This window comes from Carcharodon carcharias, chromosome 8 (assembly GCF_017639515.1).
Source record: "Carcharodon carcharias isolate sCarCar2 chromosome 8, sCarCar2.pri, whole genome shotgun sequence".
NCBI classification, from domain to species: domain Eukaryota; kingdom Metazoa; phylum Chordata; class Chondrichthyes; order Lamniformes; family Lamnidae; genus Carcharodon; species Carcharodon carcharias.
In genome coordinates, this window is record NC_054474.1 from 13,074,046 (window position 1) to 13,086,051 (window position 12,006).

Consider the following 12,006-nt stretch of genomic DNA (forward strand, 5'->3'; position numbering starts at 1 on the left):
TGTTAAGCCGTCAGAAGTCAGTAGAAATGAAACCTGAGTCCTGGACATGCTCCAGAGGATTCTCACGGTAAACTCTGGCCGTGATGTTGCCTATGGAGAATTGTTACTTGGAATTCTATCAAGCGTACAGCTCAGAAATAGACCATTCTGCCCATCTGATCCAATACTGTTTACACTCCATACGAGTCTTCTTCCATTTCTCCTTGTCTCACACTGTCAACATGACCCACTGTCCCTTCCTCCCTCTTGCCATTTTTAAGCTTCCGTTGAACGCCTCTCGCCTCAACCACTTCACAAACAGAATTTTATGTGGGAGGAGTTCAGGGCTGGGACGGTGGGTCGGGGTGGGGTGCAGTGCGGGGGTTGGGGGGGGGCGGTGGGTGTGCAAGAAGCCTGGCAGGTCACTGTGCTTTGGGCGGAATGTGGGCGGGGCACCTCCCTCAAGGGGCCCCCTTTCCACAATAGGTGCCCCGCCACCCCTCCCCCAATGTCTGCTGCCCCCTGCAGGTGCTCCCTCCCCACCCCTGGCCTCTCCATAAAGACGCCCAACTCTCTCTCCCCACCGCCCCCCCCCCACCCCCCTCCGGTGCCTCACCTCCCCTCCCCGCCATGAGACTGCTCCCCCCGCCCCACCCAGTCACCTCCCCCTTACTCACCTGGTCTTGGGCTCTGGTACTTGGAACTTGGGGACTGCTTGCAGTCCCAATCCTGGCCACCACTGCCACTGGCACTGCTGGCACTACAGAGCTACTGGCCAATCAGTTTGTCTGGTAGCTCTCTGAGGCAGTACCTCCATCCAAGTGAGGGTTGGTTGGGGGTGGGGGAGGTAGCGGGGGCACGGAGCGTTAAATGGCTGTGGGGCTGCTGTGATTGGCAGGGATGAGCTCCCCTCTGACTTAAAAATCCTGCCCCATGTAGTAGTGAGTTCCGCATTCACCTTACTTTCACGAGAACACCAGAAATAGGAGCTGGAGCAGGCCACACAGCCTGTCGAGCCTGCTCCGCCATTCAATACCATCGTGGCTGATCTTGAGATTCAATTCCATTTTCCTGCTCCATTTTCTCCTCATATCCCCTAATTCCCTGAGACTTCAAAAGTGTATTCAATGATGGAGCATCCACAACCCTCTGCTGAATGTCTTTTGTTGGCTGGTTTTGGTCTCCCCCCACAATTGGAAACATTTTCTATGTCAACTCTTTTGATACCCTCCCTAATTTTAAAGATGTCCATCAGGTCATCCCCTCAGCCTTCGCTTTTCCAAAGGAAAGAGCCCCAGCTTGTTCAATCTTTCCTGATAATTATACCTCTCACTTCTGTTCTTACCCTTGTGGAAGCTTTTCTTGCATCTTCTTCCGTGCCTCTAAACACGTAATTATTTAAAAAAATTCATTCATGGGATGTGGGCTTTGCTGGCTGGGCCAGCATTTATTGCCCATCCTTAATTGCCCTTGAGAAGGTGATGGTGAGCTGCCTTCTTGAACCGCTGCCGTCCATGTGGGGTAGATACACCCACAGTGCTGTTAGGGAGGGAGTTCCAGGATTTTAACCCAGTGACAGTGAAAGAACAGTGATATATTTCGAAGTCAGGATAGCGAGTGGCTTGGAGGGGAACTTCCAGGTGGTGGTGTTCCCATGTATCTGCTGCCCTCGTCCTTCTAGATGATAGCAGCTGTGGATTGGAAGATGCTGTCTAAGGAGTCTTGGTGAGTTGCTGCAGTGCATCTTGTAGATGGTACACACTGCTGCTACTGTGCGTCAGTGGTCGAGGAAGTGAATATTTGTGGATGGGGTGTCAAGTAAGTGGGATGCTTTGTCCTGGTTGGTGTCCAGCTTCTTGAGTTTTGTTGGAGCTGTGCTCATCCAGGCACATGAAGAGCATTCCATCACACTCCTGACTTGTGCCTTGTAGATGGTGGACAGGCTTTGGGGAGTCAGGAGGCGAATTACTCGCCGCAGGATTTCTAGCCTCTGACTTACTCTTGCGGCCACAGTAATTATATGGTCAGATCAGTTCAGTTTCTGGTCAATGGTAACCCCTGGGATGTTGATAGTGGGGGATTCAGAGATGGTAATGCCATTGAACACCAAGGGGTGATGGTTGGATTCTGTCTTGTTGGGGATGGTCATTGCCTGGCACTTGAGTGACTCGAATGTTACTTGCCACTTGTCAGGCCATACTATCCAGGAATTGCTGCATTTGGACGCAGACTGCTTCAGTCACAGTGTTACTTTTCACATGTATCACACTGAAGGCACCCAGCTCGAACTCATCATCACCTCTCTTTACTTCTCCTCTGTCTCTAAATTGTCAGACTGCTTCTCTGACATCTTGCACTGGATGAGCAGAAATTTCCTCCAATTAAATATTAGGAATACCGTGGTCATTGTCTTCCCCGCTACAAACATTCACTCACTACCAACTCCATTCCTCTTCCTTGCAACTGCCTGAGGCTGAACCAAGCTGTTTGCAAGCTTGGTGTCAGATTTAATCCTGAGGTGAGCTCCAGGACACACATTTGCACAATCGCTAATCTGCTTAATTCCACCTCGGTGATATCGCCCGACTTCATTCCTGCCTCAGCCCATCTCCAGCTGAAACTCTCAGCCAGGTCCTTTTCTATCTCCAAGCTTGACTATTCTAACGCTCTCATAGATGACCTCTCACATCCACCCCCGTAAACCTCAACTCATCCAAAACCCTGCTGCTCATGTCCTAATCTGCATCTAAGAACCTCCACACCCAGCAACACCCCCCCCACCCCCCCCACCCACCCAGGCTCACATCTGCTTCCATAGTGTAGCAAAGTCTTGATTTTAAAATTCTCACCCTTGTTTTCAAATCCCCCGCCCATGACCCTGTCCCTCCCGATCTCTGTAATCTCTTCCAGTCCCACATAAGGAAGAGGGCGAAAGGTTATGGTAGGTAAGCGGGAATGTGCAGCAATTAGATCAGCCATGATCTTATTGAATGGTGGAGCAGTCTCGATGGGCTGAGTGGCCTTCTCCTGCTCCTAACGCGAATGTTCATATGTAACCCTCTGAGATTTCTACAATCTTCTAATTGTGATCTCTTTAGTATCCCCAAATATAGTCACTCCACCAGCCCCAAGCTCTGGAATTCCCTGCTTAAACCTTGTCATCTTCTCTCTATCTGTCTTTTTTTAAGACACTCTTTTAAAACCTACCTCTTTGACCAAGCTTTTAGTTACCTGCCCTTATACCTCCTCTGTGACTCAGTGTCAAAATTTATTTGATAACACTCCTGTGAAGCACTTTGGGATATGTTACTATGTTAAAGGCGCTATATAAACACAGGATCTTGTTGTTGCTGTGCAGACCAGACCAGACCAAGCGTGGACCACTGCAGATTGACCCCTCTGGTAATAGCAAATTGTTGGCATCATTTTCCCTATATATATATATATATTATATATATATATATATACACACACGTACACAAACATGTTACCCATATATAATACACATACACATTACCTGTGTATAATACATATATCCTATATATAAGTATAAAGGGAAGGAAATCTGCTGTCCTTACCCGCTCTGGCCTATATGTGACTCCAGACTTAAAGCAATGTGGCTGACTCTTAACTGCCCCCTGAAATGACCTAGCAGCCGCTCAATTCAAGGGCAAGTAGGGATGGGCAACAAATGCTGGCCCTGCCAGCAATGCCCACATTCCATGAAAGGATAAAGAAAAACATATTCGGAAGGGACTATGAGATCAAATTAGGTCAGTGGTGGTACTCTTGCTGTGGAATTGGACGGGTAATCTCAGCTGTCACTTCAATGTCAGACTGTTGGCAGTGCTATCTTCTGGATGAGCTATTAAGTGGAGGCCCTAGCTCAGGCAGGTGTCAGTCGTTCCACAGAGCCCCCAGGAAGAGCAGGGGGTGTTATCCCAATGTTCTGGCCTGCATTTATCCCTCGACCCATATCATGTAACAAGTTTTTTTTTCCCCTTCATTTGCTGATCCTGGGACTTTGCAAAGTGACTGCCTCATTTATAGAAATGAAGTACTTCTGAAGTGTAGTCGCTACTTTAATGTAGGAAATACAGCAGCCAATTTGTGCACAGCAAGCTCCCACAAAGAGAGATCAATAATGAGCTTTGATAGGTAATTATTGATCCAGGGCGGTGGGGAGAACACTCCCTGATCCCTCAGGGAACAGTGGCCATGGGGTCTTTTACATAAACCTGAGACTGAAGGCGGAGCCTGGGTTTAAAGCCTTACCTGAAAGATGGTACCTCTGACAGTGCAGCTCTCCCTCAGTACTGCACATCGACTGTCAGCCCTGAATGAAAACAGGAAATGTTGCAAATACTCAGCTGTTCAGGCAGCAAATGTGGAGAGAAAAGGAACTGTTTTTCTCCACTGAGATGTGGCTTGACCCCCTGCATATTTGCAACATTTTCTGTTTTATTTCAGGCTTCCAGTGGTACTTTGCTTTTGCAATGGGTGCCAGCCTGGATTTTGTGCCCAAGTCTCTGGACTTGGATAAGAATTGATCCTGAGCAGTAAACAATTTGGTACAAGATTAGGAGGGGACAGAAGAACGAATGTTTTGGCTTTGCACCAATTAAATTAAATTAAATTATATTAAATTAATGGAGAGACAGTGGCGTATTGGTACTGTCACAGCACTAGCAAACCAGAGGCCCAAGCTAATGCTCGAGGGACACGGGTTCAAATTCTAACACAGCAGCTGGAATTTAAATTCAATTAAATACATCTGGAATTGAAAGTTAGTCTCAATAGTGGCGACCATGAAACTATCATCGATTGTAGTAAAAACCCATCTGCTTTACTAATGCTCTTTAGGGAAGGAAATCTGTCATCCTCACCTGGTCTGGCCTACATGTGACTCCAAACCCACAGCAACGTGGCTGACTCTTAGCTACCCTCTGAAATGACCTGGCGAGCCACTCAGTTCAAGGGCAATTATGGGAGGGCAACAAGTGCTGGCCTTGCCAGCGATGCCCACATCCCATGAAAGAACATAAAAAAAATTGAATCCATAAATGAACGGGTTGTGGTGTAACTTTGCACAGCGAGGCAGCAGGTGGAGGCAGTGCACACCTTTCCCACAGAAAGAGGAACAGTCTCCTTCTCGATATTACTCCCCACCTGCTGCAGTCTCTGAGGTGCAGAGGTCAGGGAGACCTGGACAGGAGGAGGAAGGTTAGGACAGAGCAGGAAGGACGCACCAACGAAGGGAAGGCGGAGGCTTTTGGAAGAATAGGTTGAATCAGAGAGTAGGTTAATACAGCACAGAAGCAGGTCATTTCGCTCATTGTGCCTGTGCTAGTTCTTTGAAAGGGCTATCCAATTAAAGTTAGTCCCCAGGTACAGCAAGTGACTATGGAGGCAAATGGAATGTTGTCATTTACTGCAAGGGGAATGGAATATAAAAGTAGGGATTTTTTTCTTTTACAGTTGCACAGGGCATTGGTGAGACCACACCTGGAATACTGTGTACAGTTTTGGTCTCCTTGTTTAAGTAAGGATATACTTGCATAAGAAGCAGTTCAGAGCCGATTCACTCGGTGGATACCTGGGATGGGGAGAGGGTTTCTAGTATGAGGAAAGGCTGGACAGGCTGGGCCTGTATCCATTGGAGTTTAGAAGAATGAGAGGTGATCTTATTGAAATTTATAAGATCCGGAGAGGACTTGACAGGGCGGATGCTGAAAGGATGGGAGAGACTAGAACTGGGGGACAGAGTTTAAAAATAAAGGGACTCCCATTTAAGATAGAGATGAGGAGACAGTTTTTCTCTCAGAGTCGTGAACCTTTGGAACACTCTTCCCCGGAGAGCGATGGAGTCAGGGTCATTGAATATTTTTAAGGCAGAGGTGGATAGATTCTTGACTAACAAGGGAGTCAAAGGTTATCAGGGGTAATGTGGAGTGGAGGCCACAATCAGATCAGCCATGATCTTATTGAATGGGGGAGCAGGCTCGATGGGCTGAATGGCCTGCTCCTGCTCCTAAGTCATATGTTCATATGCAGCCCCACTTGCTGCTCTTTCCCATAGCCCTGCAAATTTTCCCTTTCAAGTACCTGCCTAAATCTCATTATTAAATCTGCTTCCATCACCCTTTCAGGCAGAATATTTCTGATCATAACATCACATTGAGTGATTTTTTTCTCCCCTCCCCCTCATGTTCCCCTCTGGAGTTCTTTTGTATCTGACTTCCGTGTCCTCTGGTTATGACACTTCTGACACTGGAAGTAACTTCCGTTTTCACTCCAAATCTATCAAATCTCCCCTTTGTCTTCGCTGCTTCAGGAACACAGAAACAGGAGGAGGCCATACAATGCCCCCCCACCCCGAGACTGTTCCACCATTGAATGAGGTCATAACTGATCTGCAACCTAACTCCAGTCCCAATATCCCGTAATATCTTTGGTTAAGAAAAATCTATCAATCTCAGTTTTAACATTAACAATTAATCCAGCACCAACTGCTGTTTGTGGAAGGTTCTAATTCCAAGCTTCTACTGTCCTTTGTATGAAGTATTTCCTAATTTCACTCTTGTAAGGCCTGGCCTTAATTTTTAGACTTTGTCCCCTAGTCCTAGACCCCCCCCCCCCAACCAGCAGAAATAGTTTCTCTGTATCGGCCCTATCACTTGCCCTTAATATCTTGAAGACTTCAGTCAAATCACCTCTTAACCACCTAAATTCCAGCGAATACAAGCCTAATTCCCCTCACAGTTTAACCCTTGGAGTCCAGGTATCATTATAGTTAATCAACACTGCACTCCCGCCCATATATCCTTCCTTGGGTGTGGTGCCCACGACTGTTCACAGTATTCCAGGCCTAACCAAGGCTTTGTATGACTGAAGCACGACTCCAGCCCTCATATTCGAGTCCTTGGGATGTAAAGGCCAGCATTCTATGAGTCTTTCTAATTATTTTCTGCACCTATTCAGGACACTATAATGATCTGTGTACCTGGACACCCTTACCCACCCCAACCCCCCTTCCACCCCCAGATCTCTTTGGAATGTCACTGTTCTAGCTTTTCACTAAACACCAGCATGATCCAGTTGGGCCAAATGGCCTGTTTCTGTGCTGTACGTTCAGTGTAACTCTATGTGGTCTGTGAGTTTGGAGAGACGTTGGCAGAGTTGCAGGGGAGGTTGGGGGGGGGGGGGGTGGTGGGGGGTGGGGTGGGGGGTGGAAATGGGGCTGGTAACTCTGGAATTTATAGCCAGCGTCAAGGGATTATGCCAGTCATAAATTCGAAAATCCTTTAGCTTCTATAATAAGATGCAGTTAGATAATTTATTACACTGCAGGTTGTGAACTTGATTTATCTGCTGGAACTAAATGGCCTGTGAGGGCAGGCAGCATCTCTCCTCTCCTGTGGGGATATGTTGCACTATATTTACCTCACCACTCTCTGTGAACTTCAGCTCAACCACAATTCCACTGCCCCAGATCCAAACCTGCACTGTTCCCCTATCACCCCTTTGTGCTCATTGACCGACACTACCTCCCTGTTAAGTAACCTCTTGATTTTAAAATCCTCATCCTTATTTTCAAAGCCCCCATGGCCTGACCCCTCCCTATCTCTGCAATCTCCTCCAGACCCATAACCCTCTGAGATACCTGCGCTCCTCTAATTCTGGCCTGTAGAGGGAGCTTTACTCTGTATCTAACCCCTTACTGTGCCTATCCTGGGAGTGTTTGATGGGGACAGTGTAGAGGGAGTTCTACTCTGTATCTAACCCCGTGCTGTACCTGTCCTGGGAGTGTTTGATGGGGACAGTGTAGAGGGAGCTTTACTCTGTATCTAACCCCTTACTGTACCTGTCCTGGGAGTGTTTGATGGGGACAGTGTTGAGCGAGCTTTACTCTGTATCTAACCCCTTACTGTACCTGTCCTGGGAGTGTTTGATGGGGACAGTGTAGAGGGAGATTTACTCTGTATCTAACCCCGTGCTGTACCTGTCCTGGGAGTGTTTGATGGGGACAGTGTAGAGGGAGATTTACTCTGTATCTAACCCCGTGCTGTACCTGTCCTGGGAGTGTTTGATGGGGACAGTGTAGAGGGAGCTTTACTCTGTATCTAACCCCGTGCTGTACCTGTCCTGGGAGTGTTTGATGGGGACAGTGTAGAGGCAGCTTTACTCTGTACCTAACCCTGTGCTGTACCTGTCCTGGGAGTGTTTGATGGGGACAGTGTACAGGGAACTTTGCTCTGTATCTAACCCCGTGCTGTACCTGTCCTGGGAGTGTTTGATGGGGACAGTGTAGAGGGAGCTTTACTCTGTATCTAACCCCGTGCTGTACCTGTGCTGGGAGTGTTTGATGGGGACAGTGTAGAGGGAACTTTACTCTGTATCTAACCCCGTGCTGTACCTGTCCTGGGAGTGTTTGATGGGGACAGTGTAGAGGGAGCTTTACTTTGTATCTAACCCCGTGCTGTACCAGCCCTGGGGGTGTTTGATTGGGAAAGTGTACAGGGAACTTTGCTCTGTATCTAACCCTGTGCTGTATCTCCCCTGGGAATCTTCGATGGGGATGGTGTAGAGGGAGCTTTGCTCTGTATCTAACCCTGTGCTGTTCATAGAATGGACAAAAACAGGCCATTCAGCGATCAGGTCTATGCTGACGTTTATGCTCCACACAAGCTCCTCCCACCCTACTTCATCTCACAACTTCACCCAGAAGCATCACCTTGTATTCCTGTTCTCCTCATCGTTTATCTAGTTTTCCCTTAAACACATTGATACATTCGCCTCAACTACTCCCAGTGGTTGTGAGTTCCACATTCTCAATACTCTCTGGATAAAGAGATTGCTCCTGAACCTCTATTGACTTCTTGGTGACGATTCCGTCTTTAGGACCTTTAGCTTTGGACTCTCCCAGATGTGCAAAGGTCTCCATCTTGCTATTAAACTCTTCTATAATCTTGGAGATATTCTTTATTCTATTCAATCTTTCCTGCAAGGATAACCACTGGTATCGTTCAAGCAAATGGTTTTTCACTTCCCCCAGTGCCTCTATCTCCTTTTGGTTAATCTAGAAACCAGAGCTATTCAAAGCACTTCACATGCTGGCTGACCAAGGTTCCATACACGTTTAACATAACTTCTCTGCTTTTTAATTCAACCTCTTTCGAAATGAGCTCCACAGCCTAGTTTACGCTTTGTAGGGTCTCACTAACTTGTGCGTTATTTTTAATGATTTGTTATCATGTAGCCCTAGTTTGCTCTGCTTCCCTAACTCATTTAAGCCGCATTTTCCTAGGAGTGCGCAGTCTTATCCTTTTCCATAACTACCGTGTACAAGTTTTGTCAATCTGTGACGCTGACTCACAGAGTCTACAATAATCTGGTTCATTCAATCTCAGGATCATACCTCTGAAACCTTTCATGACTCAAATAATTTAGTCCGTGCCACCTGCAAGACATTCACTTGGTGAAACTTGTGGGAAACGTAGAGGGTGCTGGGAGGAGCAAGTTGGAGAGAGGTTCAGAGGCTGCTCTACGCTCCAAAGTTTTAAGGTTTCCACAACCTTTTCTTAACTTATTCTGCTCGATATGACACACCGGTGACTAACTGCAATCATATTATTCAATAATGTGAGTCAGCGTTCAAGAATGAACCTGGTTCCTCACAAACGGTGATTGGGATGTTTCGATTGCCGCACTCACAAACCCTGGCGGCCATCTTGGACTGCATCTCCTGTTGCTATGGTAACTGCTTAAGTTGATTATTAGTCATAATACACCAGGGAACGACCTGCAGCCTCAATATATGTTACCTGCATGGCTGTGGTCTGACTTGGCATTCAGATGTTTTCCCTCTCCAGTGAAGGTCCAAAAGGGAGGCTATGAGGTGGTAGGGCCTTAGTAACAGAGGGCTATTTGTCCTTTAGCTCTTATTACTCCTACTGCCCTGGTCTCCATTTTGCATTGACTTGACTGAATTCAGGAGCTCACTTCAAACCCCAGGCCCACACCCGACGGTTTGCGATTATTACAGCACAGGACGATGACATTCGGCCCATCGTGAAAGAGCTATCCAATTAGTCACATTCCCTTGCTCTTTCTCCACTGCCTGTCAAGTTTTCCTTTTTAAGTACTTATCCAATTCCCTTTTGGAAGTTACTATTGTATTTCCTTCCCCTGCCATATCGGGCAGAACATTCCGGATCGTGAAAACTACATTGAGTAAAAAAGGTTTTTTCCTCATCTTCCCCTCTGCTTCTTTTGCCGATTACCTTAAATCTGTTCCTTCTGGTTACTGACCCTCCTGCCATTGGAAACAGTTTCTCCTTATTCACTCTAGCGAAACCCCTCTCGATTTTGCATTAAATCTCCCCCTTAACCGTCTATGCTCGCAGGAGAACAACCCCAGCTTCTCCAGTCTCTCCACGTGAACCGAGGTCCTCTCATCGCTGGTGCCATTCTAGTGACCCTCGAACAAGTCATGGTCTGGAATTGTGCCCAAAAGTCAGGGGTAGATCACTAATGATGGCCTTGCCTGGTCTGAGAGTTGACTTAAAATGTGGCAACCCATTCTGAGGAAAGTAGCAGGCCTTTGCACAAATGACACAGAGAGAGAGAAAGAGAGAGGGAGGGAGAGAGAGAAAGAGAGAGAGAGAGTGTGTGTGTGTTCAGAAAGAAATAAAAGAATCTTTATTAAAGTGCAGGACACAATTCGAGCATAAGTACAATAGATATTAACAGGCCGCAGGAGATACGAGAGGAGAGATGAGCGTATAATTCTTCATTATCTTTGGAAATATATGCAATAAATTACAGAGAAAAAGAGAGAGTGAGAGAATACACACAAACAATATTAGTCCAGTCAACTCCACAGATGAGTCAGTCGGGGAGAAGTGCAATTATTCACATTCCAGCTGCAGATGTTGTGGGGGCAAATCTACAAGTTCCTGTCTCCCTCGAGTACTTTTTAAACTGATCGTTAAATGTGAGATGAGTTAGCAAGAGGTTCAGGGTGGAGGATGAGGGGGGAAACAGTGTTTTCCTTTTGAACCTTACAGCCTGGTTCCTGATCAGCCACTCTTTGGTAGCCGATTAACCAATTGAACTGCAGCCTGGTCCAAAATGGACAGCAGCACCACCCCCACCCCCCCAAGCCAGCCCACCCCTGGCAACCCAAACTGCTCCCACTCCCCAATGTTCTCTCCCCGCTCCCCCGCATCCGCCACCCTCCTTCTCCCAAGGGCTCTGCAGTGATGTGCAAGCAATATCCACACAAGCGCTCAGGCCTCCCACGTACCAGCGGGAATGTGGCATCATGCAGTGTGTCGTGATGGATCCCCTATCTGTCGGCACGCGAGCTAGGCAAAGAGCGGGGTTTGGGGGGGTGGGGGGGGGGGGTAGTTATTCCACCACAGCGTGCATCGCCAATTTCCCTGTACCAGGAAAACGATTCATCCACTGGCTGGACCCTCGGTTAAAATCTGGTTGAAGTCCACTTTCCCGAGTGCAATGCCTCAGACTGAGGGTGGACTTATGCCTCCCTCCCCCCTCATCACCCCACTCTTTTTTCAATCCGTGCTCTGCCTAGGGCCCGTCCCTCGTGCTCCCGTAATCACTGCACCCCTGCCCGCAGTGTCAGGCCGGGATGGGGACAAGCCAGGGCTCAAAACACGGAGGTGGGGGAAGGGGTTGAGGGTGGGGCAGGTGGGGGGAGAAACTCCTCTGAAGCCACTTGCCTCAGGACCATCCTGGGTGTCTCTTTAACTAGTTGAGCCACAGACGTGCCTCGTTCTGTTTCTTTAATGGGACCGGTCAGAATGTAGGATCGACACAGCCCCGGGGGTAACCCCTGCCCAGCCAGATAGTCCAGAGTTGGACAATGAAATACTCAGCAACAAGTGGAGGATGAAATCCAGTTATATTAACTCATTCCAAACTGAAAACTTGCTGAAATAGAATGAGATATTACAAAATAAGCTTGAAGAAAATATTAAATAAATAAATAAAGACGGCAGC

At 47.5% G+C, this 12,006-nt stretch overlaps 1 protein-coding gene across 2 annotated transcripts in view; it reads right to left on the reverse strand.

Moving 5' to 3' along the window:
- Positions 1–12,006, reverse strand: part of LOC121281337 (synaptopodin) — a 92,267-nt gene that overhangs the window by 2,272 nt on the left and 77,989 nt on the right. The window lies entirely within an intron of this gene.